The 26643-nt window shown below is 44.8% G+C and overlaps 1 pseudogene; it reads left to right on the top strand.

Moving 5' to 3' along the window:
- Positions 1-10624: 10624 nt before the first annotated feature.
- LOC117513407 lies at positions 10625-11041 on the top strand (annotated as a pseudogene).
- Positions 11042-26643: the final 15602 nt, after the last annotated feature.

Here is a 26643-nt window from a genome sequence, read left to right as displayed (position 1 = left end):
GTTCGGCCGGGGTCAACCTGCGGGAGAAATAGGCACATGGGTGAAGGACCTTATTGGTCTCTCCGCTCTGGGATAGCACGGCTCCTATCCCTGAGTCCGAGGCGTCCACTTCAACCACAAACTGGCGACTAGGATCGGGCTGCACCAGAACGGGTGCAGACGAGAAGCGCCGTTTCAACTCCTTGAACGCGGCATCGCACCGATCCGACCAGGTGAAGGGGACTTTTGGAGAGGTCAAGGCTGTCAGGGGGCTAACTACCTGACTGTAGCCCTTAATGAACCTCCTGTAGAAATTCGCAAAGCCGAGGAACTGTTGCAGCTTCCTACGGCTGGTGGGTTGGGGCCAGTCTCTCACCGCCGCAACCTTGGTCGGATCAGGAGCGACGGAGTTGGGGGAGATGATAAACCCCAGGAAGGACAAAGAAGTGTGGTGAAACTCACACTTCTCGCCCTTAACAAACAGCCGGTTCTCTAACAACCGCTGCAGGACCTGACGTACATGCTGGACATGGGTCTCAGGATCCGGAGAAAAGATGAGAATATCGACCAGATATACGAAGACGAATCGGTGCAGGAAGTCCCGCAAGACGTCGTTAACCAAGGCTTGGAACGTCGCGGGGGCGTTGGTAAGGCCGAACGGCATGACCAGGTACTCAAAGTGACCTAATGGGGTGTTGAATGCCGTCTTCCATTCGTCTCCCTTCCGGATCCGAACCAGGTGATACGCATTTCTAAGATCCAGCTTAGTAAAGATCTTGGCTCCATGCAGGGGGGTGAACACGGAATCTAACAATGGCAACGGGTATCGGTTGTGAACCGTAATCTCATTCAGCCCCCTGTAATCAATACATGGACGAAGTCCGCCATCTTTCGTGCCCACAAAAAAGAAACCTGCCCCCATCGGGGAGGTGGAGTTCCGGATCAGCCCGGCAGCTAATGAGTCCCGGATGTAGGTCTCCATTGATTCGCGCTCAGGTCGTGAGAGGTTGTACAGCCTGCTGGACGGGAACTCAGCGCCTGGAACCAAATCAATGGCACAATCGTACGGACGGTGCGGGGGAAGGGTGAGTGCCAGATCCTTGCTGAAGACGTCAGCAAGATCGTGGTACTCAACCGGCACTGCCGTCAGATTGGGAGGGACTTTGACCTCCTCCTTAGCCTGGGAACCGGGAGGAACCGAGGATCCTAAACACCCCCGATGGCAGGTTTCGCTCCACTGAACCACCACCCCAGACGGCCAATCGATCCGGGGATTGTGCTTTAACATCCATAGGATGCCCAAAATCACGCGGGAGGTAGAAGGAGTTACAAAAAACTCAATCTCCTCCCGGTGGTTTCCAGACACCACCAGAGTTACTGGTTGTGTCTTGTGTGTGAGTAAAGGGAGGAGGGTGCCATCTAGTGCCCGCACCTGCAACGACGAAGGAAGCGCCACCAGAGGGAGCCCTACCTCCTTTGCCCATCTGCTGTCTAGCAGATTCCCTTCTGACCCCGTGTCCACCAGTGCTCGGGCTTGAAGGGTTAAATCCCCGCTCAGGATTGTGACTGGGAGTCGTGTGGCAATTTGTGTGTGTCTCACTTGAATGTCTTGACCCCCCCTTAGCCCAGTCTCTAAGTGTTGACGTTTTGGCCGTTTGGGGCAGTCTCTCTGTGTGTGCTCTGTTGAGCTGCAGAGAAAACACTCTCCACGGATCAGCCTCCCCATTTTGGCCCTGTGCGTTTCCCTAACAACGTCAGCAGGGGGAGCTGTTGCCCCACAAAGCGCTGCGGCTGTGGAGCGTGGGGAGGGCGGCCCCTTTTCGAACCCGGAAGGGAGAGGGGCGGCGCGTATCCGGTCACGTCCTTCGCCTCGCTCCCGACGGCGTTCCTCTAACCGATTGTCTAATCGTATAACGAGATCAATAAGCCCGTCCAAATCCCGCGGTTCGTCCTTAGCCACCGGGTGCTCCTTCAGGACCAACGATAGTCCGTTTACGAAGGCGGCACGGAGGGCAGTGCTATTCCAGCCGGACCTCGCAGCCGCGATGCGGAAGTCGACTGCATAAGCAGCTGCGCTCTGGCGCCCCTGTCTCATTGACAGCAGCACGGCTGAAGCGATTTCTCCTCTATTTGGGTGATCGAACACTGTTCTGAATCCCCTCACAAACCCATCATACATCAGAAGGAGCCGTGAATTTTGCTCCCAGAGCGCTGTAGCCCAAGCGTGTGCCTTACCGCGAAGCAGATTAATCACATAAGCTATCTTACTAGCATCAGTCGCGTACATGATGGGACGTTGTGCGAAGACGAGCGAACATTGCATAAGAAAGTCCGCGCACGTCTCCACACAACCCCCGTACGGCTCCGGAGGGCTTATGTATGCTTCAGGGGAAGGTGGGAGGGGTCGTTGAACGACCTGTGGAACGTCACTGTTGCGCACAGGATTGACAGGAGGGGGAGCCGCAGCAGCGCCCTGAGGGCGCGCTTCCACCTGCGCGGCGAGAGCCTCCACCCTGCGGTTAAGGAGGACGTTCTGCTCGGTCATTAGATCCAACCGAGCCGTAAAAGCGGTGAGGATTCGCTGCAACTCACTGCTCATGCCTCCTGCAGATGCCTGTGCGCCCTGCTCTTCCATTGGCCATTCAACAGCCGGTTGATGCCCCTCGGGGTCCATGACGTTGGCCGAGATATCCTGTTGTGAAAGTGTAGGAACACGGACCCACAACAGGGGGCGCAAATGAACGGACAATGGAGGAAGTCAAATAACAATACTTTACTGTTGTGAATAAGCACAACAAACAAAGCAGATTACAATAATAGTCAATGAAGTAAATTCACAAAAATGTGTCGTGTGGGCAGGCTCAAAGATAAAAGACGTCTGTCCAAAGCAGAACCGGAACCACACAATTTCCTCCGCCACCGAACCCCGGGAATACTGGAGCCGCCAAGTCCCGAACTCCCAGGTGGTCACTGCCTCCGCTTGTCGAATCTGGTACTGCTGGCAAGGAACAAAAACAGTTAGATGTGGGTGCGTCTGCACCCAGCAACACGTATGGTGGAAAACCACCTCCACCTCTCGTCGGAAAAAAAGGAAACAAAATATCTGCTGTCCAACAAAGCAACAGGTATTCCTGTCAGGAAGACAACAAAATCGGCTGAGTACGTTACCTCCTCGGTAGAGCGATATCTCGGCAAAGAGGTGGAGATGTCATCTTGCTGATATACCACTGAAGATCAGATGATTGGTGACAGCTGTCGTGGGTGATAAGTGACAGCTGTCACCCCGGCTGCTCCTGTGAGGCGGCAGCGCCCTCTTGTGCCTGGAGCCCGCACTCCAGGCAGGGTGCCCTCTGGTGGTGGTGGGCCAGCAGTACCTCCTCTTCAGCGGCCCACACAACACCTTGGACTGGGGCTCCATGCAAGATCTGACCTCATGAGGTAAGGATGATTCTGAGAAAGCCCAGAACTACACAGGATGACCTGGTCAATGACCTGAAGACAGCTGGGACTACAGTTGCAAAGATTACATTAGTAACACACGCTGTTATGGTTTAAAATCCTGCAGGGCACATTAGGTCCTCCTGCTCAAGCTGGTCAAGACCCATTTGAAGTTCACCAGTGACCATCTGGATGATCCAGAGGAGGCATGGGAGAAGGTCATGTGGTCAGATGAGACCAAACTACAGCGTTTTGGTATCTACTCAACTTGCCATTTTTGCAGGACCTCAAGAACACCATCCCGACTGTGAAGCATGTGGGTGGAAACAGAATTTTTAGGGGTGCTTTTCTGCAAAGGGGACAGGACGACTGCACCATATTGAAGGAAGGGTGGATGGGGTCATGAATTGCAAGATTTTGGCAGATAACCACCTTCCCTCAGTAAGATCATTGAAGATGGGTCGTGGCTGGGTCTTCCAGCATGACAATGACCCCAAACACATAGCCAGGGCGACTAAGGAGTGGCTCCGTAAGAAGCATTTCAAGGTCCTTAGTGGCCTGGCCAGTCTACAGACCTGAACTCAATAGAAAATCTTTGGAGGGAGCTGAACCTCCAAACCTGAAAGATCTGGAGAAGCTCTGTATGGAGGAGTATACATCCCTGCAAACTTGGTCAAGAACTACAGGAAATGTCCGATCTCTGTAATTGCAAACAAAGGTTTCTGTACCAAAAATTAAGGTCTGTTTTTCTATTGTATCAAATACTTATTTCATGCAATAAAATGCAAATTAATCATTTAAAAAGCATACAATATGATTTTCTGAATTTTTCTGTCTCTCACAATTGAAGTGTACCTACGAAAAAAATGACAACCTCTTCATTCTTTGTAGGTGGGAAAACTTGAAAAATCGACAGTGGATCAAATACTTATTTGTCTCACTGTATGACTGTCCAGTGTCTTTAGGTTTCTTATTCCACTGAAAATATATCACAGCACTTGAGACATTCAACTTATGCTGATGCAGAGCAAAGATGTGCCCCTCCACATGCACGCATGCACACAGACATCCACACACACACACACACACACACACACACACACACATACACACACATCACCATCAGTCTTTTTGACTAAAGGGCCTGTTTTCCGATGTCATGGAAGATCAATGTTGACTCCATGGCATAATCATCTGAGGAATAAGATTTGCATATTTTAGCGCCAATTGAGTTGTCTCACTGACTGCAGTGGGGAAGGGTGATTAAGGATTGATTGTCCCAGCAGGAGCAGTTGTGAAATTCAGTAGACAGGAATGGAGTATGGGGGAAAAAATACATCAGGAAGACAAAGAAGGAAGGACAAAAAAAAAATCCTCTGAACATGGAGCTCCTTCTGCAGTTGAACTGAACCCTCCATAAACTGAGGAAAAATAAGACATCATCAGTATGCCATTAGATATACTATAGGTGATGCTGATTTCATATGACTTATCAAAAAATTTTGGAAAGGTTGATGCTTAAACATATGCTTTAAATAATTCAAACACCAACTACAAACCAAATCAGAAAAAAATGGCATGATATGGAAAAACGAAATAAGTAAGTAAACTTTATTTATATAGCGCCTTTCACAGACAGGGGTCACAAAGCGCTTTACAAGGTAAAACAATAAAAATATACAGTAAAACACTCAATACTAAAAGATTATTGGCCATGAAAAGCCTGTTTAAAAAGTAGAGTCTTTAGTTGCTTTTTGAACATCTCAACAGAGTCCAGGGATCGCAGGGACAGAGGGAGTTCGTTCCAGAGACGAGGCGCTACGGCTTTAAAAGATCGGTCTCCTTGAGTTTTAAAGGAGGTTCGAGGAACCATCAACAGGTTCTGACCTAAAGATCTGAGGCTGCGGGCTGAGGTGTAAGGCTGAATCAAGTCAGCAATGTAATCAGGAGCCTGACCATGTAGTGCTCTGAAAGTCAAAACCAAGATTTTAAAATTAATTCTGGAGGCAACAGGGAGCCAGTGGAGGGATTCCAAGATAGGCGTGATGTGGGCTCTCCTGTTGGTGCGGGTCAGAAGCCTCGCAGCAGAGTTCTGGACATACTGCAACCGATTTATCTCCTTCTTACCCAGGCAAGTGAACAGGCTGTTGCAATAGTCCAACCGCGTGGAGACAAAGGCATGGATAATTTCCTCTAATTCTTTCTGTGACACCAACTGTTTAAGTTTGGCGATATTTCGCAGTTGAAAGAAGCAATTCTTCACAAGCTTGCTTGCGTGCTGAGCAAGAGACATTCCTTCATCAAAAATAACGCCAAGGTTTCTAAGGCTTGTTTTTGCTGTTAAGCCCAAGTCACCAAGGAGGCTCCTGATAACAGGAACAGCACTGTCAGGGGCAACAATAAGTGTCTCAGTTTTTTCAGAGTTCAGTTGCAGACGGTTTCCATTAAGCCACTTCTTCACCTGTGACAGGCAGTCAAATAAAGAGTTCAGTTTGTGGACTTCTGAAATCTTAAAGGAACAGTGCAGTTGTAAGTCGTCCGCAAACAGGTGGTAGGAAATATCCCTGAAGTCCTGAATCAACTGGCTAAGGGGAAGGACATACAATTGAAACAGCAGTGGCCCCAAAACAGAACCTTGCGGGACACCATACTGTAAAGCAGCTGTTTTCGATAGTTTATGGCCAGCCAACACACTAAAGGTCCTCTCCTCCAAGTATGAGGCAAACCACTTCAGCACGGACCCCAACAACCCTACCAGATCGCGCAGCCGGTTGACCATAATGCTATGGTCGACGGTGTCGAAGGCTGCGGACAGGTCTAGCAGGACTAGGACTGTGCATCTTCCTGTGTCAGCAGCCATCATGATATCACTAGACACTCTCAGTAGTGCGGTCTCGGTGGAGTGGTGTTTCCGAAAGCCTGACTGAAAAGTGTCATAGATGTTGTGCATCTCAAGGAAAGACGTTAGTTGTTTTGCGACCACTTTTTCCAGTATTTTGCTAGAAAGGGGAGCTTCGATATTGGCCGGAAATTCTTAAGCTCAGACTGGTCCAAGTTAGGCTTTTTGAGTCTTGGTTCCACCAAAGCATGTTTAAATGAGCTCGGAAACAGACCGGATGACAGGGACATGTTGAACATTTTCATGACCCATGGCCCGATTGAGTCAAAAGTATCTAAAAAAAAAGCTTGGAGGGAAGGATATCAAATGGGCATGAGGTCAGGTTCATTTTAGTTGCAACTGCTGCAATGTCTTCTAGTGACACTCGGTTGAAAGACGACCAGACCTGTAGTGGCAGTTCAGGCCGGACTGGGCCAGATCACAAGGGGTCAGTAAAGGCATTTTTATGTGTCTGACCTTATCAACAAAGAACTCCAAGAGGTCTGTGCCATCTGCTTTACAAAACTCAGAGGTTGCAGAGGCAGCATGGGACACGAGAGAGTTAATTGTGTTAAAAAGCACCTTTGGATTTCCCTTATTGGACATTATCAGGTGATGGAAATATTTAGATCTTGCCTCTCTTAATGCATCATTTAACGTGGAAATAAGGTCCCTGAGATGTAACCTATGGACCTCAAGGTGCGTGGATTTCCACAAGCACTCCGTTTTCCGACACAGTCTTCTTAACTCCAAGATACTGTCATTTATCCATGGACATGACTTCTCACGGACATTATTTGTTTTGAAAGGGGCCACCAAGTCCAATAATGTGGCACAGTGAGAGTTAAAATGATGCATAAGATCATTGACATCCGTACAGTCATTAAAAGCACTGGGATGAAATAAGGCACAAAATCTGTCAGCTGTAGTTTGTGTAATGATCCTCCTTTCTGCCCTTTTAGAGACAGGCCTAGGCTCAGGGGGAACATCAACCTGAAAAAAAATACAGCTGTGGTCACTCAGGTGGACGTCTTCCACATGCATATTTGTGACGTGTAGGCCAAGAGAAAACACCAAGTCCAAGACCCTTCGAGTGGGTGGGGCCTGATACATGTTGTTTAAAATCAAAAGTTTCAATCATATATAAAAGTTCCAGTGCTGGGTTGGACGTAGTATCATCAATGTATAGGTTAAAATCTCCAAGAACTAAAACTCTTTCTAATTTTATAAGAGAAGATAAAAAACTGTTGAACTCATGTAGAAAAACCCCTGCAGGGCGATAGATTAAGATACAGTAAAAAGAGTTTAAAGAGCCAACCTTTATTACTTGTGACTCAAAAGAAGAGAAGTGTTCAGTGTCAATCACTCTGCATGTGTATCTGTCCTGATACACAGCAGCAAGACCTCCACCTCTACGAGAGAGGCGGGGCTTCCCGAGAACACAGCAGCCGACAGGGCACAGTTTGTTTAAGTAAAAAACTCTCCATCCTTCTGCCACGTCTCTGTGAGGAACATAAAGTCCAAGCTCTCCCTGGTAAAGAGCTCGCTAAGAGAAAAAGCTTTGTTTGCTATCGAGCGCGCATTCAATAGACCAATCCGACTTGATGATGTCATCCCCTTCGCGTCAGCTGGGCAGAGCGTGATTGGTCGCAGCCAGCTCTCGCGGTCACGTGGTCCCCGGCTGTACCGGCGGATCAGCTGTTTCTCCGTTGTTTTTGTTGTAGGTGGTGGTGGGGCCTGAGGCCAAGATGAAAGCTGGGCAGACATCTGAGAGTACGAATGCCACGGAGCCGTTCCATCTCATCGCCAGCATCGCAGAGACTCCATACCGGTGTTCTGAGGGAGCGGTGGCTGTGATGCAGCGATTTCATTCGCGTCCCACTGAAGAGGAACCATTTGCAACCACCGGTAGCCTCGGTCTGAGCGGGAGAAACCGGCTGACCACATGACCCGTTTGATTACGCACTGCATGCCGGCCCTGCGCCCTCTCCTCCTCCTCGAGTTCTTCCTGGGATTGCCTGGGACTCGTAACAGCAGCAGGTATTCCGGGGAAGTGGGCGCGCACACAAACGGTGGGGCGAAAGTTTGTTTGTAGCTGTCTCTGTCATTAAAGCAGCATTCCATAGACTCTTTGATGTTAAAAAGAGAGCTGCGATCACAAGTCCGGACAGCATAAGCACAGTTACTGGATACGAGGACTAACAAAAAGGCATACGATGTGAAAATGTGGAATGTGAAAATCAATGCCAAAAACTGACATAAAAGCAGCCGAGCAGTGGCGCCATCTTGACGCCTTGATAGAAGGCGTTTATTTTAATGCCTTGTAGTACTGCCTCTACGGCTGTCTCACTAATAGTATTACACTGGTTGGTGCATGCACGCTGAGTACACCACAAGTCACTTATGTACAACGCCATGGAGTGCAGAGCCTTTTAATGTGAGCGTGCATCCTCTGTGTAAATACAAGGACATGTATTTGGGTCATCCACAGCAGTTTTGTGTTTGTGGGAAGGTTCGATTCTCACTGGATATGTTATCTATAAAGATTAAATAAAAAAATTGAGCCTTGCTGCCCCTTCGCAAAAAGGGGGGGGAATTTTGTGAGAACCCTAAATCCAAAATGGCTACCGTTAGCCAAGCTGGAAATTATCTTTTTAATAGTTTGGCCCTCTGTGTTGCATTACACATGGTTTCTGAGAGTATTTGGGTCAAGAAATTCATAAATGATGTATATTTATTAATTTCACCTATTTCTGACCTTGAAATTGAAGATGACACAGAATACACAGAGCATCTGCAAACTATTCACAGCCCTTCACTTTTTCCACATTTTGTTATGTGACAGCCTTAATCCAAAATGTATGTTCAAAATTGTACATACAATACTCCATAATGACAATGTGAAAAAAGTTTTTTTTTTCAGATTTTTGCAAATGTATTAAAAAAAAAAGAAATCACATGTACATAAGTATCCACAGCCTTTGACAATGAAGCTCAAAAATGAGCTCAGGTGTATCCTGTTTCCACTGATCATCTTTGAGATGTTTGTACAGCTTAATTGGAGTTCACCTGGTGGTACATTTATTTGATTGGACATGATTTGGAAAGGCACACACTTGTCTGCATATAAGGTCCCACAGTTGAACACGCTTGGTTTGTGCTCTGACATGCGCTAAGTTATAGGAATTGTCTGCAGACCTCCGAGATTGTCCGTGGAAGAGTACAGAAACATTTCTGCTGCTTTGAAGGTCCCAGTGAGCACAGTGGCCTCTGTCATCCGTAAATGGAAGATGTTCAGATCCACTAGGACTTTTCTAGAGTTGGCCGCCCATCTAAACTCAGCTATCGTGGGAGAAGGGCCTTAGTCGGGAAGGTAAAAAAAACAAAATGGCTTCAGGACAACGCTGTGTATGTCCTTGAGTGGCCCAGCCAGAGCCCAGACCTGAACATCTCTGGAGAGATCTGAAAATGGTTGTGCACTGATGCTCCCCATCCAACTTGATGGAGCTTGAGAGGTGCTGCAAAAAAGAATGGGCAAAACTGTCCAAAGATAGGTGCACCAAGCTTGTGGCATCATATTTAAGGAGACCTGAGGCTGTAATTGCTGCCAAAGGTCCATCAATCAGGTTTTGAGCAAAGGGTGTGAATACTTATGTACATGTGATTTATTACTTTTTTATTATTTTTAATAAATTTGAAAAAAAAAAACATTTTTGATGTTGTTATTATGGGGTGTTGTGAGTAGAATTTTGAGAGAAAAATTAATTATTAATTTTGGAATAAGACTGTAATATACCAAAATGTGGAAAAAGTAACAAACTGTGAAAACTTTCCAGATGCACTGTAATTTGTTTGCTCAGAAAGAAATGTGCATTATGTGAGTCACTACATCACCTTTTCCTTTTAAATAAATGATCTAAACATAAATTTATTCTTAAGCCAAACAAGTTACTCATCCTAAAAAATAATAATACTAACAACATGCATGGACATTTCTGAGTAGAATGGAAGTAAAATGAAGTTAATTATCAGAATTTTTCTGCTTAATAAAAATAATTAAATTGGTTAAAATTAAGTAACCATGTGGAGGGACTTAAAAAGTCTCATGGCATCAGTCCCGGCCCCAGACACAGATGTGCAGAGGAGTCTTGCATTGCTCTGTGTAAAGTGTAGAGTAGCGCCCTGCACAGGACTATTTTTTTCACCCTGCAGCTGCTCTAGCCCGCCCGCTCCCACTGAATTTTGGACCATTATTACTACCCGCAACCACAATGCGTGTGTTACAGTCAAGTGTATCTGCTTTGAGAACAAATCTGTTGCTCTGCAAATATGGCAAGAGCCAAGCAGAACACCCGTAAATAAACTGGTGGCAAAGCTTCCAGAAAGCAGCAGGCTATGAAGGCGCTCCTGCTATCAGTCGTGTGAAGAAGCCTCACTATTACAGACCCAGCACTGTGGCACTGTGGAAGATCCATCACCAACAGAAATCCACAGAGCTGCTGATCCGCAAGTTGCCTTTCCAGCACCTGGTGAGAGAAATCATTCAGGATTTCAAGACCAATTTGTGTTTCCAGATCTCCGCAGTGAAGGCTCTGCAAGAAATACCTGGTTGGCCTGTTTGAGGACACCCATCTGTGCACCATTCATGCCAAGAGGGTCACCATCATGCCAAAAGACATCCAGCTGGTGCGCATCCAAGGAGAGAGGGCTAAATTGATCTCAGCGTGTCCACCAGACAAATCTTGACACTTGCACAAATTTGATCCCTGCACTGGCACGCAATCTTGCGTCGCAATGAGTAAACGCATCATAACTGTTGTAAACTGTGCATGAGCTGTGCGCTGCTGCATGCCAGTTCACAATTTTTTTTTTCGAAATGTTCAAAACATCTGGCACGCATTCATTTCATGCCACTTGAACTAGCCGTGAAGATTGTGCAACCTATCTGAAAACGTGTGTCACTGTGTGTCAGTGCGCGCAGGACATCTTGAAAAACACTTGCACAAATTTGATCCCCGCACTGCTGTGCAATTCGTCATGCCAAATTGTCCCACTTGATACCGTCCTACATAAAATAATAATTTCATAGTCAATGATGCATTTGCTCTCACAACTTGGCCGATGAAACCACTCTCATCGCTCCCCAAATCACACAGAAATTATCTACGGCTACAAGTTGTCTTGTGCACGTCATGTGGTGGAGAACACATTTGGACTCTGTTTCAAAGGTAATTATTTGTAATATATATACAAGGTCTGTTAGAAAGGTATCCGACCTTTTATTTTTTTTTTTCAAAAACCTGATGGATTTGAATCACGTGTGCTTGCATGAGCCAACCTTGAACCTTCGTGCGCATGCGTGAATTTTTTCACGCCTGTCGATTGCGTCATTTGCTTGTAAGCAGCCTTTGTGTGAGGTGTGTGTTGTGCGCTCAGCGTTTTTTTCATTCCAAGGAAAAAGACGGAACGACTGGAGCAGTGCCGCATCAAATTTTGCCAGAAACTGAGTGACAGCCAGGCGGAAACCATTCGGATGATTCAGACGGCTTTCGGTGACCATCCTATGGGCATCACACAGATTAAGGAGTGGTACAACCGGTTTAAAGACATCTGCACAGCAGTGGAGAGCAAGCCACGCTCCGGGCGGCCATCAACATGCTGAAATGACCAGATCATTTCCAAAGTGAACACTGTGGTGACTCAGGACCGTCGTGTGACTATCCGAGAAATTGCGGAAGAGGAGGACATCAGCACTTTTTCGGAACATTCCACTGTGACAGAAGATTTGGCGGCAAAATTCATGCCGATGGCTTCGGCACGAAGCTGACGGCGGAGCAAAAGCGCCTTTGTGTTGAAGCCTCACAGGACATGTTGTGACATGCCCACCTCTTCCACAATTTCTCGGATAGTCACATGACTGAAAAGCCACCAAAAGCCATCTGAATCTTCCGAATGGTGGAAGAGGTGGGCATCATTTTTCAGAGTCCAGCATGTCCTGTGAGAATTCAACATGGTGGCACTTTTACTCCGCCATCAGCAGCGGCACGAATTTCGCCGCCACTCCTTTTCACTCCTTATTATGAATCATCTTTATTGGAAATGTATACAAATTGTAATCATGGTAGCCTGCATATTTTTTTTTTTTTTTTTTTGGTGGGTGACTGACAGGCTCGTCCGTCCACAGTGAGCCCAACTGACTCTGAGGGTGGACAAGGCACCCTAAGGCCCACCCATGATGCTGGGTCTGCATTGCATTTTGTCAGTTATGACTTACTTATTTTTCCAAATGTCAGTCTCTGATAATAATACAATAACATGCTTTTGGAGGGCCGTCTCCCACAATGACAGATATTTGCCTTCATCTAACTCGGGCGAATATCTGCCATTTTGGGCGACTGGGCGTGGATGTCGGGCCTCTGAAAATGCATACCACACGACAACAGCATGTTATTTGCATTATTATCTCTTACTAAGATAGACAACACGTGGAATCACATTAACAATATTTAGTGTCATTTCAAAACCCACGACACCCAGCAAACGCGTACATAAAAAGTTGGCTCACTTTAACTTTTGTCGTGTTGGCTGGCATGCACTGCTCTCCAAATTCGCCAGTGCGTCCTTTATCAAGCTGGCTGCTTTGGCTGCTGTTCATTGTCGTACTATCCATGATAAAATCATCCAAAATATCCATATTTGGACCAACCCACACTACTCGCCTTTTCATCTTTTCCTCTGCGGACAGTTCTTGGGTTGCGCACTATGACGTCATCAGTTTATGCACATTGCTACTGCAGGCGGGTATAGACAGGTAGCGTAAATGTAAATCTATGCTACCGGCCCAGCAACGCCTCAGTAAGTGATAATAATGTCAGATAACTGTTTTTGTTGTTATTGTTAGCACCTCTTTTTAAATGTGACACTGTAGCAGCTACAACCCAAGACAATTTGACATGAAAGGTGACAGGGTGCTATTTGCAGTCACAAGCGCTTTAATCCTTGCTGGAGGTGTGGCCAATGGAGTTGTGGCAGTGCAGGCAGCCACATGCACACATTACATAGGAATCTGCATTAAAATATGACAAATATCAGTTGCAGTGCACAGTCATGCAAGAGATGTCCAAAATCATAAGAATATGCTTTGTTATCTTTGTTGATACATATTCATGCAAATTTGAACCTGCAACTTGAACTGTCTCATGGAACTACAAAAGGCCCGTGCACGGTTTGGGCTCACACTGTCAGAGAGGAGAAACAGCCCATTAATGTGTCTGTGTGAGTAGATCTGACACTCTAATGCAATGGTTGCAATAAGTGAATGATGCAACCTTTAGTTTGTGGAAAGTCAATGACTGTACACAGAGCACTCTGTGTGTTCATACACTCCTGATGTTGGATTTGGCTCAGATCATCAGAGTGTGACTGACAGATGTCAAGAATGATTAGCTCCAGTGGATTAAGGTGGGAGCTCAGTGCCTGAAATACACCTCTGCAGCCGTCAGATGTCAGCCATGAAATGAGACAGACACTTCAAATGACAGAACAGCTCGGGCTAATATCCCATTACAAATGCTGTTTACTCTGAGTGTCTGGATAGATCCTGCTGCCAAAGATTGCGTCTGGCCAAACTCAGAATGGAAGGAAGACTGTTGGAAACATTTCCCCAAAGAACCGAAGAAATCAGTCCCAAAATTAGTAGCAGAATGCTTCATGTTGCCTCTGGCCAATTTCCTGTCAGTCATGTCTAGAATCTTTCCCTGTGTACACACGGAAGCAGTCACAGAGTGGCGCCTCCTGTTGCTGGAGAGTGGCAAAGTGCCACAGTTGTTCGCCAGACAGCCAACCCCCACCCCAACCCCTATCAGATAACGTTCACGATCAACTTCTTTGTCCTTGTGTTTTCACTTTCTCTCCTTTAGCAATTGAAAAGCTCAAATGTCTTCAGAGTTGATCACAAAGAGAAAAATAACAACTATCTGAGTGCACAGCTGTTAAAAATGGTTTGTATATAAAGTGACACCTCTTTCACGTAGCTCTCACTTGCTGGCATGTTAAAACATTGTCATACATAATTGCATGTGATTTTGCTGTAATAACAGGGCAGCTTTAAAAACAGGATAATGTGTGAAGTCCTGTCCCCCTCTGGAAGCTGACAGTCTGAAGCATAAAACCAACACTTTTAATTAATTTGAGCAGCTACTCAGCACTAAATTTGTTGTACAAGCTGACAAACAATGCACCAATCAAGTGTCAAAGAACATTCAGTGAAAATCTCTTATTTATACAGTGCATGCTGCTGTGTAGCTGGTGTGTTTTTGTGTGCCGTTGCTTGAGCTTTTTTACTTTCATGATGTTTTATAATGTCTCATTTCTGCTGTCATACAACTTTTTTGTTCTTCTATGCACTTGATTAAAAGGTATTAAAATTCTGAGTGGAAACCACAATGTTTTAGTGTGGATTGCCAACTGTAGTTGAGGGTGACAACCTGGGAGAGTGTGAGTTCATTCATTCATTTTCTACACCTGCTTATTCCAGTTAAGGGTCATGGGGAGGCTAGAGCAACTACCAGTGGTCGAGGGGCAAGAGGTGGGGTACACCCTGGACAGGGTGCCCATCTATCGCAATGCCACATGTAGACAGACAAACTCACTCACACCTACTGTAAATTTAGAGTCACCAGTTCACCTAAATCTGCATGTCTTTGGAAGTGGGAAGAAGCCAGATCACAAGGAGGGAACCCACACAAACATGTGGAGAAGATTCAGACTCAACACACTCTCACTCTCTATAAAGCTATAAAGCTGACCGTGTGTGTGTTCGCTATGCACGGCCACAGTAGTTAAGCAATCCACACCAAACTTGCTATGGTGACTGGCAGCACCAAGGGGGAGGTCACTGAGGCTCTTAGGTTGATCAACTTTTTCAAACTACGCTGTTCTTCTGAACAATGTCTTGAACGTCCCATTTTCCTCAGGCTTTCAAAGAGAAAAGCATGTTCAACAGGTGCTGGCTTCATCCTTAAATAGGGGACACCTGATTCACACCTGTTTGTTCTGTTGTGTGGGCCGCTGAAGAGGAGGTACTGCTGGCCCACCACCACCAGAGGGCACCCTGCTTGAAGTGCGGGCTTCAAGCACGAGAGGGCGTCGGAGCAACAGAGAGTGACAGCTGTCACTCGTCAACAGCACCAGCTGTCACTCATTCTACCACTCAGGTAACCTTCTCTGCTGTAACTTATCAAGACTAAATATTGTTCATCCTGTGGATACAGTCGGTAGCTGGATTGGCGGATAGTGTGAGTTGCGACGTCTTCGCCTCTCACTCCTTCCAGGGAAGTGACTGACAGGAGCTGCACGGTGATTCTGTTTCTGGAGGTGGAGGTTTCCCTCCCGGAGGAACTGAGTACGGAGAGATTACTGGGTGTGTATCCACACACCCACCATTAACTGTTTCTGTTTCTGCCAGCAGTACCAGGTCTGACAGCTGGAGATGGTGGCCACCTGGGACCCAGGACTTGGTGGCTCCAGTGTTCTTCAGATCCGTTGGCGGTGGAAGCCGTGTGGGATCCGGCTCTTCTCTGGACAGAAGTCTTCGATCCTCGAGCCTGCCCACACGTCACCTTGTGTATGATTGACTGTACTCCTCAAACTGCAATTGTCTGTATTCCGTTGTGCAAATCACAACATTAAATTGTTACTTTTTGGCTTAATCCATTGTCCGTTCATTACCGCCCCCTGTTGTGGGTCCGTGTCACTACACTTTCACAACATGTTCCACAAAATTGACAAACTCACTGACTGAATGCCACACTACTATTATTGTGAACACCCCCTTTTGTACTTTTTTTACTAATAGCCCAATTTCATAGCCTTAAGAGTGTGCATATCATGAATGCTTGGTCTTGTTGAATTTGTGAGAATCTATTGAATCTACTGGTACCTTGTTTCCCATTTAACAATAATAAATATATTCAAAACCTGTATTAATCTTTTTAGTCACTTAGCACTACTATTATTCTGAACACTACTGTATACACACACACACGCACACACACACACTAGCTGATTTACCTGTTCTACACATGGGTAATAGAGATGAATTTGAGCCATGTCATTGTATATTTTAGAGGTGGGCGATACCGATACCAAGTAAATACAGGCCCAGTATCACCAATATTGATACCGATACTTTTTCATATTTAAGCTTCATAGATCCAAAGGATCCAAAATACCTAGGATTGAATTTCGCCAAACATTGTACGTGACAGCAAAATACTTTATCACAATCAACATTTTGGTTTAAAAAAATATCACTCAACAAAATCTCCTGAGGTAGAGGGCTGACAAACCATAATACAAGGGTGCACTGCTCCATGTTGTGTGACACAGCGCACCGCTGCTCCTACAGACAGAGAGTAGACTTGGGATGAATCTGCCTGTGCAGCAGTCAGTACATGCGGGAGAGAAAAAAAGCTTGAGTATCGATCTTTTTACACGAGGATCGTTCAATATCAGTACCAGCATTGGTATCAATATTATCGATATTAGGATCGATCCGCCCACCTCTAGTATATGTCATGTCACTTTAGTTAAGGTGTAGTAAGTTGCATTGCATTGTGTGTATGTTGTCATTATTAATTTTCATACAGCAATTTGTGACATTCATGAGACTCAAGTGAATGATGATAAAAAGATGATAGCAAGTCATATCACAGCAGATACATTTTAATTGAAGAAATGCATGCCTTGACTCGCACAAGGCTCACGCTGGCCTGTTTTGATTGTAATTAAAGTGCACCCTATCCAGCCATGACTACATAGTAAGTAAAGTGTGATGCTTGCTACTTGACCTGAGTACGTGAACTGAGAAAATAAGGGCTCCAGTGAGCGGGTCATGATCTAATATATAAAGCTGATCATGTATAAATGTGTGTGTGTGTGTTCTCCCATGTATGCTTTCAACCTAAGGGTTCCAGTGACCTGCCCCTTGGTGCGCCCAGTTACCATACCAAGTTTGGTGTCAATTGCTTAATGACTGTGGCTGTGCATAGATATAAGGCTGACCATGTGTATGTGTGTGTGTGTGTGTGTGTGTGTGTGTGTGTGTGTGTGTGTGTGTGTGTGTGTGTGTGTGTGTGTGTGTGTGCGTGTGCGCGCACGTGTGTATGTGTGTTCACACATGTGCGCTTTCAAACTAAGGGCCCCAGTGACCATACCAAAGTTGGTGTCAATTGCTTAATTACTATGGCTGTGCATAGATTAAAGGCAGACCATGTGTGTGTATGTTCGCTCACATGCTCTCTCAACCTAAGAGCCCCAGCGACCTCCTGCTTAGTGCCCTCAGTCACCATACCAAGTTTGGTGTCAATTGCTTAATTACTGTGGCAGTTCACCCCGAACACAAACTGTGCCACATACATACTCTACATTGCCTTTTATTGTCTGTAGACCTCCAAAACAGGATTGTCTCAAGGCACAAATCTGGGCAAGGGTACATAAATATGTCTGCTGTTTTGAAGGTCCCAGTGAGCACAGTGGCCTCCATCATCCATAAATAGAAGACGTTTGGATCCACCAGGAGTCTTCCTAAAGTAGCCCGCCCATCTAAACTGAGTGATCGGGAAAGAAGAGCCTTAGTCAGGGAATTGACCAAGAACACAATGGTCACTCTGTCAGAGCTCCAGCATTCCTTTGTGGAGAGGAGAGAACCTTCTAGAAGGACAATCATCTCTGGAGCAATCCACCAATCAGGCCTGTATGGCAGTGGCCAGACGGAAGCCACTGCTTAGTAAAAAGCCGGGTCGAGGGACGAGAGGAAGCCCACCTGGAGTTTGTCAAAAGGCACTTGAAGTACTCTCAGACCACAAAAAACAAAATTGTCTGGTCTGATGAGACAAAGATTGAACTTTTGCGCGTCAACCGGTCTAAACTTACCAACCCCCAGAGCAACAGTGGTAAGGAAAAACTCCCTCTGAGGAAGAAAACTCAAGCAGACCAGACTCAAAGGGGTGACCCTCTGCTTGAGCCATGCTACAAACATAAATTACAGAACAATTCACAGAACAATTCACAGAACAATTCACGGACGAATACACAAGAAATGCTATTGGCGCACAGGACAGGAGGATCGCCAACACGAATACAACTCCCATTTCTGGATGGAGCTGCACCTCAAACAGAGAAAAAACAGAATCAGGCATCAGAAAGACAAAAAAAATCCTGTATAATTTGCCAGCATTAAACAAAAACAGAGAAATACTAAGATGATCGCTGGCCACTAGCCCTAAACTTCACTAAAAGACCTAGAATTTAGGTAAAGTTGAGGCCGCGGCCCGCTCCAATTACTAATAAATGAATTAAAAGAGTAAAAAGCGTAAAACAAAACTACCAGTATGCTAGCCATATGAAAGGGAAAATAAGTGCATCTTAAGTCTGGACTTGAAAATCTCCACAGAATCTGAATGTTTTATTGATGCTGGGAGATCATTCCACAGAACAGGGGCACGATAAGAGAAAGCTCTGTGACCCGCAGACTTCTTATTCGCCCTAGGGACACAAAGTAGTCCTGCATCCTGAGAACGTAACGCCCAGGCCGGTACGTAAGGTTTAATTAGGTCAGCTAGGTAGGGAGGTGCCAGTCCATGAATAATTTTATAGGTTAGTAGCAGAACCTTAAAATCTGATCTCACTGGGACAGGAAGCCAGTGAAGGGATGCCAAAATGGGTGTAATGTGGTCGAACTTTCTGCTTCTTGTCAAAAGTCTGGCTGCAGCATTTTGAACCAATTGGAGACCCCTAATGCTAGACTGTGGTAAACCAGAAAATAGAACATTGCAGTAGTCCAATCTAGAAGAGATAAATGCATAGATCAGGGTCTCAGCAACAGAAACAGACAGGATGGGACGAATCTTCGCTATATTTCGCAGGTGCAAGAAAGCAGTCCTAGTAATACATGATATGAAATAACAATGACAATATACAGACAGATACTTGCCAACGATGTCATGAAAATGCAGACTTATTTACACCATGGTCCCCATGACAACACCGAAAAACAAACAACAAAGATAAAAAACAAAACAAAAAACAGAAATACTTAAAAATGGCTACAAAGCCATCTACAAAATGAGCAAATATTTGCACAAAAACAATAAAGTTTTTCAGTTTGAACATTAAATATCTTAAATATCTAGGATATTTATATTAAATATCTAGGATTTGCAAATCATTGTATTCTGTTTTTATTTACATTTTACACAATGTCCCACCTTCATTGGAATTGGGATTGTATATACACAAATTAATAAAATACAAAATTGTTCTCCCTCTCTCACACACACACACACACACACACACACACACACACACACACACACACACACACACACACACACACACACACACACACACACAACTGTATCAACATATGACAATATGTAATGTTCATGGCGCATAATGTTGCTGGTGCAGTGTGTATGTAGTAATACACCTGGCAAATATTGTCACTGGTGACAATTTGTGCCGCACTGGGCTATGAATGTCGGCATATATCATCATGGGGGCAATATATGCACTGCAACAATATGTGCTGAAACATGGCTCTGGTGAAACAAGAAGTCTTCAGTGGTGGATCAGAAAAAGGAGGTGAGGTCTTATAACCAACAGCTGTGAAGGTGGATGAAGGCTGCAGCAGGTCCTCAAAGCCCAATTGTCTGGTATTTCCCAGCTATCGAACCAGGCTGAAGGTCTGTCAAGGACCGAATGTGTGTCGGGCTGCAACAATATTCCCTCATTAAGGACCCCTTCACACGTAGTACGAATAAGAACAAATCAGGGCGAATCTCGGTGGAACAGCTCGTAACATTGAGCCGACAGGCTGGCATGAACGATGTCGCTGCGACAGTTTTGTGCACACGGGAACACAGTGCGAGCAGCTGCTGTGAAAATTAAATAAATAAAAAATACATGCTGCGACGGCTTTGTGCACGGGAACACAATGCAAGCAGCTGCAGCTGCTGTAAAAAAAATACACGCCACCCACAGGATTTGAACCTGCAATTACCAAAAGCTCTGATTGTCAGCCAGAAACTTTACCACTGAGCTACCATCGCTGTCCTGTAAAAGGTGTGGGAAAATGCCTGATATCAAGAAGGACATGGGCGTATTTAAAAAGAATTCCAACCACACATCATATAAAAACACTGCATTTTACTGAATCCCTCTTATCAAGCGGGCAATACAAGTATGATCTGTCTGCTCCTCTGTAGATGACCCATGATCATAGACGTACAGTCACGAAATGACATGAATGAGAAGCAGTGTCCTCTATGATGTCCACATCTGCTGGTGGCATGTCCAGCTGGCCCATGCGCGTGTGCAGCCTGACACACCTGTCTTGTGGATGGCGCACTGCAGGACAGATACCGCGTCATGTGGAGCAGCGCTCACGTGGGTGACATGACATTCAGATCGCCCACTGCGTGTTATGATGCGACAGTCTGGACCTGACCAGGTCCGCATAATCATGGGTACACCTCATCAAAAGTCTATAACTGCTTTATTATATGGTAAACAAGAAAACTGAGAGTTTGTCAAACATACTAAAACTGAAAAATCAATCTCAAGTTTCAATTCTTTATTATTACTGTCATACTGCTCCAACTGACATCCCATCGATCGAATGGAGATGCCTGTTAAGTCTGTGACGAAGAGTCATCAGGCTTGTTTTCTTATAAAGTTTGCGATTCGCCTGTCTAGCTTCCGCATAAAATCGACCGGGTACTCCGTCAAGCATCCATCTGTCATAAGTTTCAAAGTTGGGCGCATGTCCCTTTTCAGTGACGTACTTGCGAAACAGGTTGGCTGCTGACTGTGTATTTCTGCGAGTGTTCTTCGCATCTTTTTCGTGTAAAATTAATTTTAAGTCAGCATCGCCAACAGACGTGAACCTGTCTTCTGCCATCTTGTCAACAAACTGACAGCCAAAGTAGGCGTTGTATGGCGTTATCTGATTGGTCGTTATCGATAGAAGGCGTCGCTCGATTAGCTAGCGCTACGCTGCACGTGAGGTGTACTCGTTTCGCACGTGCGGTCTACTCGGCTCCACCAGCAGCCAACTCGGCATGTGGTACAGCTCAGAAAGTGGTGAATGGGCCAATCAGAAGTTGGCAAAATCCCATCCCATATAATAATATAACTGGTCCTTTTAAATGTTTATTTTCATTTACTGAAGTCAGTGTGCACATGTTGAGCTCTACATTGAAGCATGACAAGCTTTTTACTCTTGAGTTCTTTTTGTTTGATCTAATGACATTATTAGCTGGTAAGCTTCTGGTTGCTGCTGCTGTGTTTACCTTATGAATTCATTTTTGTATCGAGTGGAAAGGTGACCCATAAACATGTAAGAATAGAGCCGATGTCATTTTCCAGACTTCTCCTTAACCCTAACCCTAACCCTAACCCTTGATCAGTGTGCTTGTTTGCCCACAAACTGGTAGAAACATGGCTGAACATGAGTGAAAGCAAAATGTTTAAATATTAATTTATCATGTAAAGCACAAGAACCACCCCATGAAAGGAAGAGTAGAAGTATTTATAGTGCAAGCTGAAAAAGAACATCAGGGCTGAGCAGTGTTCTCCACAGTCACACAGGTCAGAGCTGTGCATTTGTCTTGTCCTTGCAGTGGGGATGACTCAAAATCCAAAACAAACAGCTTGAACATGAAGGTTAGTTGCAGATCAGCTCCCAGCTTCCCTTATCACACCGCTGCATAGAGGTGCAACAGTAAACAGCAAAACAGGCAGGTTGAAGCCTGATCCACAACAAGGTCTCTAATTGGAGACATATCCAGTTCTGGATCCACAGTGAGACACTGAAACCGAAAACCAGAATGAAGCTGTCACGTGTGATGAAGCATCAGTCCTGTGCATTTATATTTTCAGCTGTTTTTATGCATTAAATAAAGTGTTTACTCTAAATCTTAATCAGGATCGGCACTGTGATGTGACCATATGTTTATCTGACATGGAATTTATACCAATACTGACAACAACAGCTGGTACTATTACGACTAAAGTCAAAGCAGGAAAACAGCCATAGCAGCACTGCTCACAGTGTTCAGTTCATTATCTTATGAAAATGATTTATTAAAAAACAGCAAAACTCAAATTATGTATAATTTGTATTTGGGAAAACAAATATTTGAGCAGTTCTCAGTATGAACAGGTTATCTATCTATCTATCTATACACACACACACACACCTACACACACACACACACACACACACACACCTGTTCTAACACTGTAAAATGCACAGCCTTTGGTAATCATTATGTTTGCTGAATTTTTCACCTGAGTGTAAATCCGTTTCAAAGGGCCCTGTCTTGATAATCTACTGCACACAATGGGCCTCATGTATCAACGTTGCGCACTTGTGGCGTAAATTTACCATGTAAATTTGAAGTACATCAAAGTTGCCGTGACATGTATCAAGCAGTGCGCACCTGCCCATTTCCAGCGTACGCCTGACGTGACCTTGATAAATGCGGCGGGTGAAAACAATCGTAATTATAATAAACATGCCCATAAATATTCAGACTCCGCTTCAGACACACCCTCATTTTACAACATGGAAGCCAGGAAGACGGCAAAGAAAAATAACTCTACCAATCACTACGTGTGCCAATAGAGCGTCAAAAGCGGCCATCGTATCAACTGTTTTGTAGTATAATCAAAAAAGTGTTACAGTGGTCCCTCGTTTATCGCGGGAGTTACAATCTAAAAATAGTCCGCAAAAAGCGAAGTCCGTGACGTCGTCAGTGTTATTTTTTTTACAATTATTATAGACGTTTTAAAGCTGTAAAAACCCTGTAAAACCACTTTATACACTTTTCTCAATCAGGCATTAACATTTTCTCACTTTTCTCTCGTGTGTAAACACTCTCAAAGTTCAAACCTTAGTAGAAAAATAAGACCAAACTGTTTTCAGGCCCAAACATTTGTTTGAGAAATAAAAATAGAACGTTTTCCTATAAATAAATATGATGGCTTTTAGAACTAACGAATGTAATTTTAATGATCAACGAACGAGGTCGGACACATAAGAAATTATTAATAGTGACTGACCAATATTTCACAGATCGGGCCTCTGCGTCCTGACGCCCCGTCTTTTTCCACTCACACTTGGCTGCAGGTGTGTTTCCGAGTGACAAACACAGTTATGAGTAGTTGTTGTCAGTCTTTTTTCTTCTGGGCGAGAAGATTCTTATAAACAGACACGCAGAACACAGAACACTGTAAAAAAAAAAAGCATGCAAAATTGGACTAAAAACTCCGTGAAACGGCAAGGCTGCGAAAGGTGAACCGCGTTATAGCGAGGGACCACTGTATTCTCTTTTCACAAATGTCAATAATTCTTGACGTGGATATTTGCTTGCTCAATTAATAAGACACGCCTAATTTTATTCTTAAGATGTATTTCTTTATTTATTTTATTGTAGTAAGAAACGAATGGAGAAAACAAAACCTGATTGCAGCACGGGCGAAGGGAATGACAACACTACAGTTGTAATTATCAATTTCATTGTCTAAAACGATCACACCACATAAAGTTAAGCTCAGCGCTGCTCTGGCTCCAGGCTCTGGAGAAAAAGGTGAGCAGCGCTTTCTTTGCAGTCAGTGCTGTGGCCACGGATCGTGCTCGATAGACCAGCAATCCCGCAAAAGCGGGATTTATATTGATTATTATGTAGTATAATCAGGAAAGTGTTATTTATGTAACATATGCATTGATTTGTATAATGACACTGTTTATCATGTTGATCAGTTTCATTTTTATGTGGATTCCAGTGCTGGTTCATTTTGGTGTATAATTTACACCACCTCTCGACCTGGTGTATATTTTCAGCGCACTGTACGCCAGCGACCACATTGATAAATGCCAAGTAGCGCAGCCGTTTTGGCGTACACTCCATATACGCTCAAATATCGCCGTACGCATATTGATACATGAGGCCCAATCTAAAGTCAAGTCTCAGGTCAGGTCTGGGATCATGCACTGGTGCAACACATTTCCGCAACCACATCACAAGAGACCTGCCTTGGCTCCTGTATGGCAACCACCCAGGTAGATAACTGGTTTAAAGAGTAGGCGACACTGAAAAATAAATACTAAAATGATGAAATGTTGATATTTAAAAAAATCCTGAACAATAAAAGTCGATGATAAGTGCACGGTTGAAGGATAAACAACAGCTGTCTGAAGTCTGCACTCTTTTTCAGCCCTCTGCAGTGGCCATATTGTTATGACATCATCGGGAGAATGGGACCAGCTGATTCAAGTGCTAATCAATTGTAAACATGTCAAAGCTCATGTCGTCTTCAGATGATTCTTTTTCCAGTGTGGAGCTTTTTTGTGAAGTCCAATTTGAAGGTTATTCTGATAATGTCTCTGAAGAAGCTGTGTGAGATACAGCCTTATCATTTTGAGCCTCACTTAGACGACAATGAGGGAGACAAGCCTTGGAGGAACAGCAGAGTGACAACAATGGCAGAATTCAGAACACGGAATGGAATTGCTTGGACTTGTTTCCAAAGTCCAAGCAATTCCATCCAATTCCAGATTACAAATTTTGGTCAGCAGCCTGGATAAAAAAATCAAAATCGAATTTTGGACATCTGGATCAAAGTTCAGCAGTCAAAAATCAGTGATCAGATTATTTCAAATACTGTTGAGATGTTGTATCAAATGCTGATACTGCAGCATTTGGGCTGGCCGTGGGAATGTGTCCGACTGTATACTTGCCTCTACTGGTGGTTGGCTCTCACTGCGGTATTGTATCACTTCCTGTTCCGGAGCACAGCGGTGTTTTTCTGTATCTGTTAGCTGTTTAATCTGCGCAGTTAGATTGATCTAGTTATCTAGATTACGATTTGTTTCCCAGTGTAATCTTTATGTGCCTTAACTAAAGCACTCCTTCTGCTGAATCACCTCTAAATTATTTACACATTATTCACTTTGCGTGTTTTTAGGAATCCGCTAGCTTAGCGTAGCTACTAGCTCTTAGCCGATTTAGCATGGCGGCTTCTCCTGTCTCTCCCGCACTTTTCTGCTCTGGGTGTGAAATGTTTAGTTATTCCTCGGCCTCCTTTAGCAGTAATGGTACTTGTAATAAGTGTAGCTTATTCGTAGCTTTGGAGGCCAGGCTGGGCGAATTGGAGACTCGGCTCCGCACCGTGGAAAATTCTACAGCTAGCCAGGCCCCTGTAGTCGGTACGGACCAAGGTAGCTTAGCCGCCGTTAGTTACCCCCTGGCAGATCCCGAGCAGCCGGGAAAGCAGGCTGACTGGGTGACTGTGAGGAGGAAGCGTAGTTCTAAACAGAAGCCCTGTGTACACCGCCAACCCGTTCACATCTCTAACCGTTTTTCCCCACTCGACGACACACCCGCCGAGGATCAAACTCTGGTTATTGGCAACTCTGTTTTGCGAAATGTGAAGTTAGCGACACCAGCAACCATAGTCAATTGTCTTCCGGGGGCCAGAGCGGACGACATTGAAGGAAATTTGAAACTGCTGGCTAAGGCTAAGCGTAAATTTGGTAAGATTGTAATTCACGTCGGCAGTAATGACACCCGGTTACGCCAATCGGAGGTCACTAAAATTAACATTAAATCGGTGTGTAACTTTGCAAAAACAATGTCGGACTCTGTAGTTTTTCTCTGGGCCCCTCCCCAATCAGACCGGGAGTGACATGTTTAGCCGCATGTTCTCCTTGAATTGCTGGCTGTCTGAGTGATGTCCAAAAAATGAGGTGGGCTTCATAGATAATTGGCAAAGCTTCTGGGGAAAACCTGGTCTTGTTAGGAGAGACGGCATCCATCCCACTTTGGATGGAGCAGCTCTCATTTCTAGAAATCTGGCCAATTTTCTTAAATCCTCCAAACCGTGACTATCCAGGGTTGGGACCAGGAAGCAGAGCTGTAGTCTTACACACCTCTCTGCAGCTTCTCTCCCCCTGCCATCCCCTCATTACCCCATCCCCGTAGAGACGGTGCCTGCTCCCAGACTACCAATAACCAGCAAAAATCTATTTAAGCATAAAAATTCAAAAAGAAAAAATAATATAGCACCTTCAACTGCACCACAGACTAAAACAGTTAAATGTGGTCTATTAAACATTAGGTCTCTCTCTTCTAAGTCCCTGTTGGTAAATGATATAATAATTGATCAACATATTGATTTATTCTGCCTTACAGAAACCTGGTTACAGCAGGATGAATATGTTAGTTTAAATGAGTCAACACCCCCGAGTCACACTAACTGTCAGAATGCTCGTAGCACGGGCC

The sequence above is a fragment of the Thalassophryne amazonica genome, chromosome 7 (genome assembly GCF_902500255.1).
Source record: "Thalassophryne amazonica chromosome 7, fThaAma1.1, whole genome shotgun sequence".
NCBI lineage: Eukaryota > Metazoa > Chordata > Actinopteri > Batrachoidiformes > Batrachoididae > Thalassophryne > Thalassophryne amazonica.
This window is presented reverse-complemented; position numbering and strand designations above follow the sequence as displayed.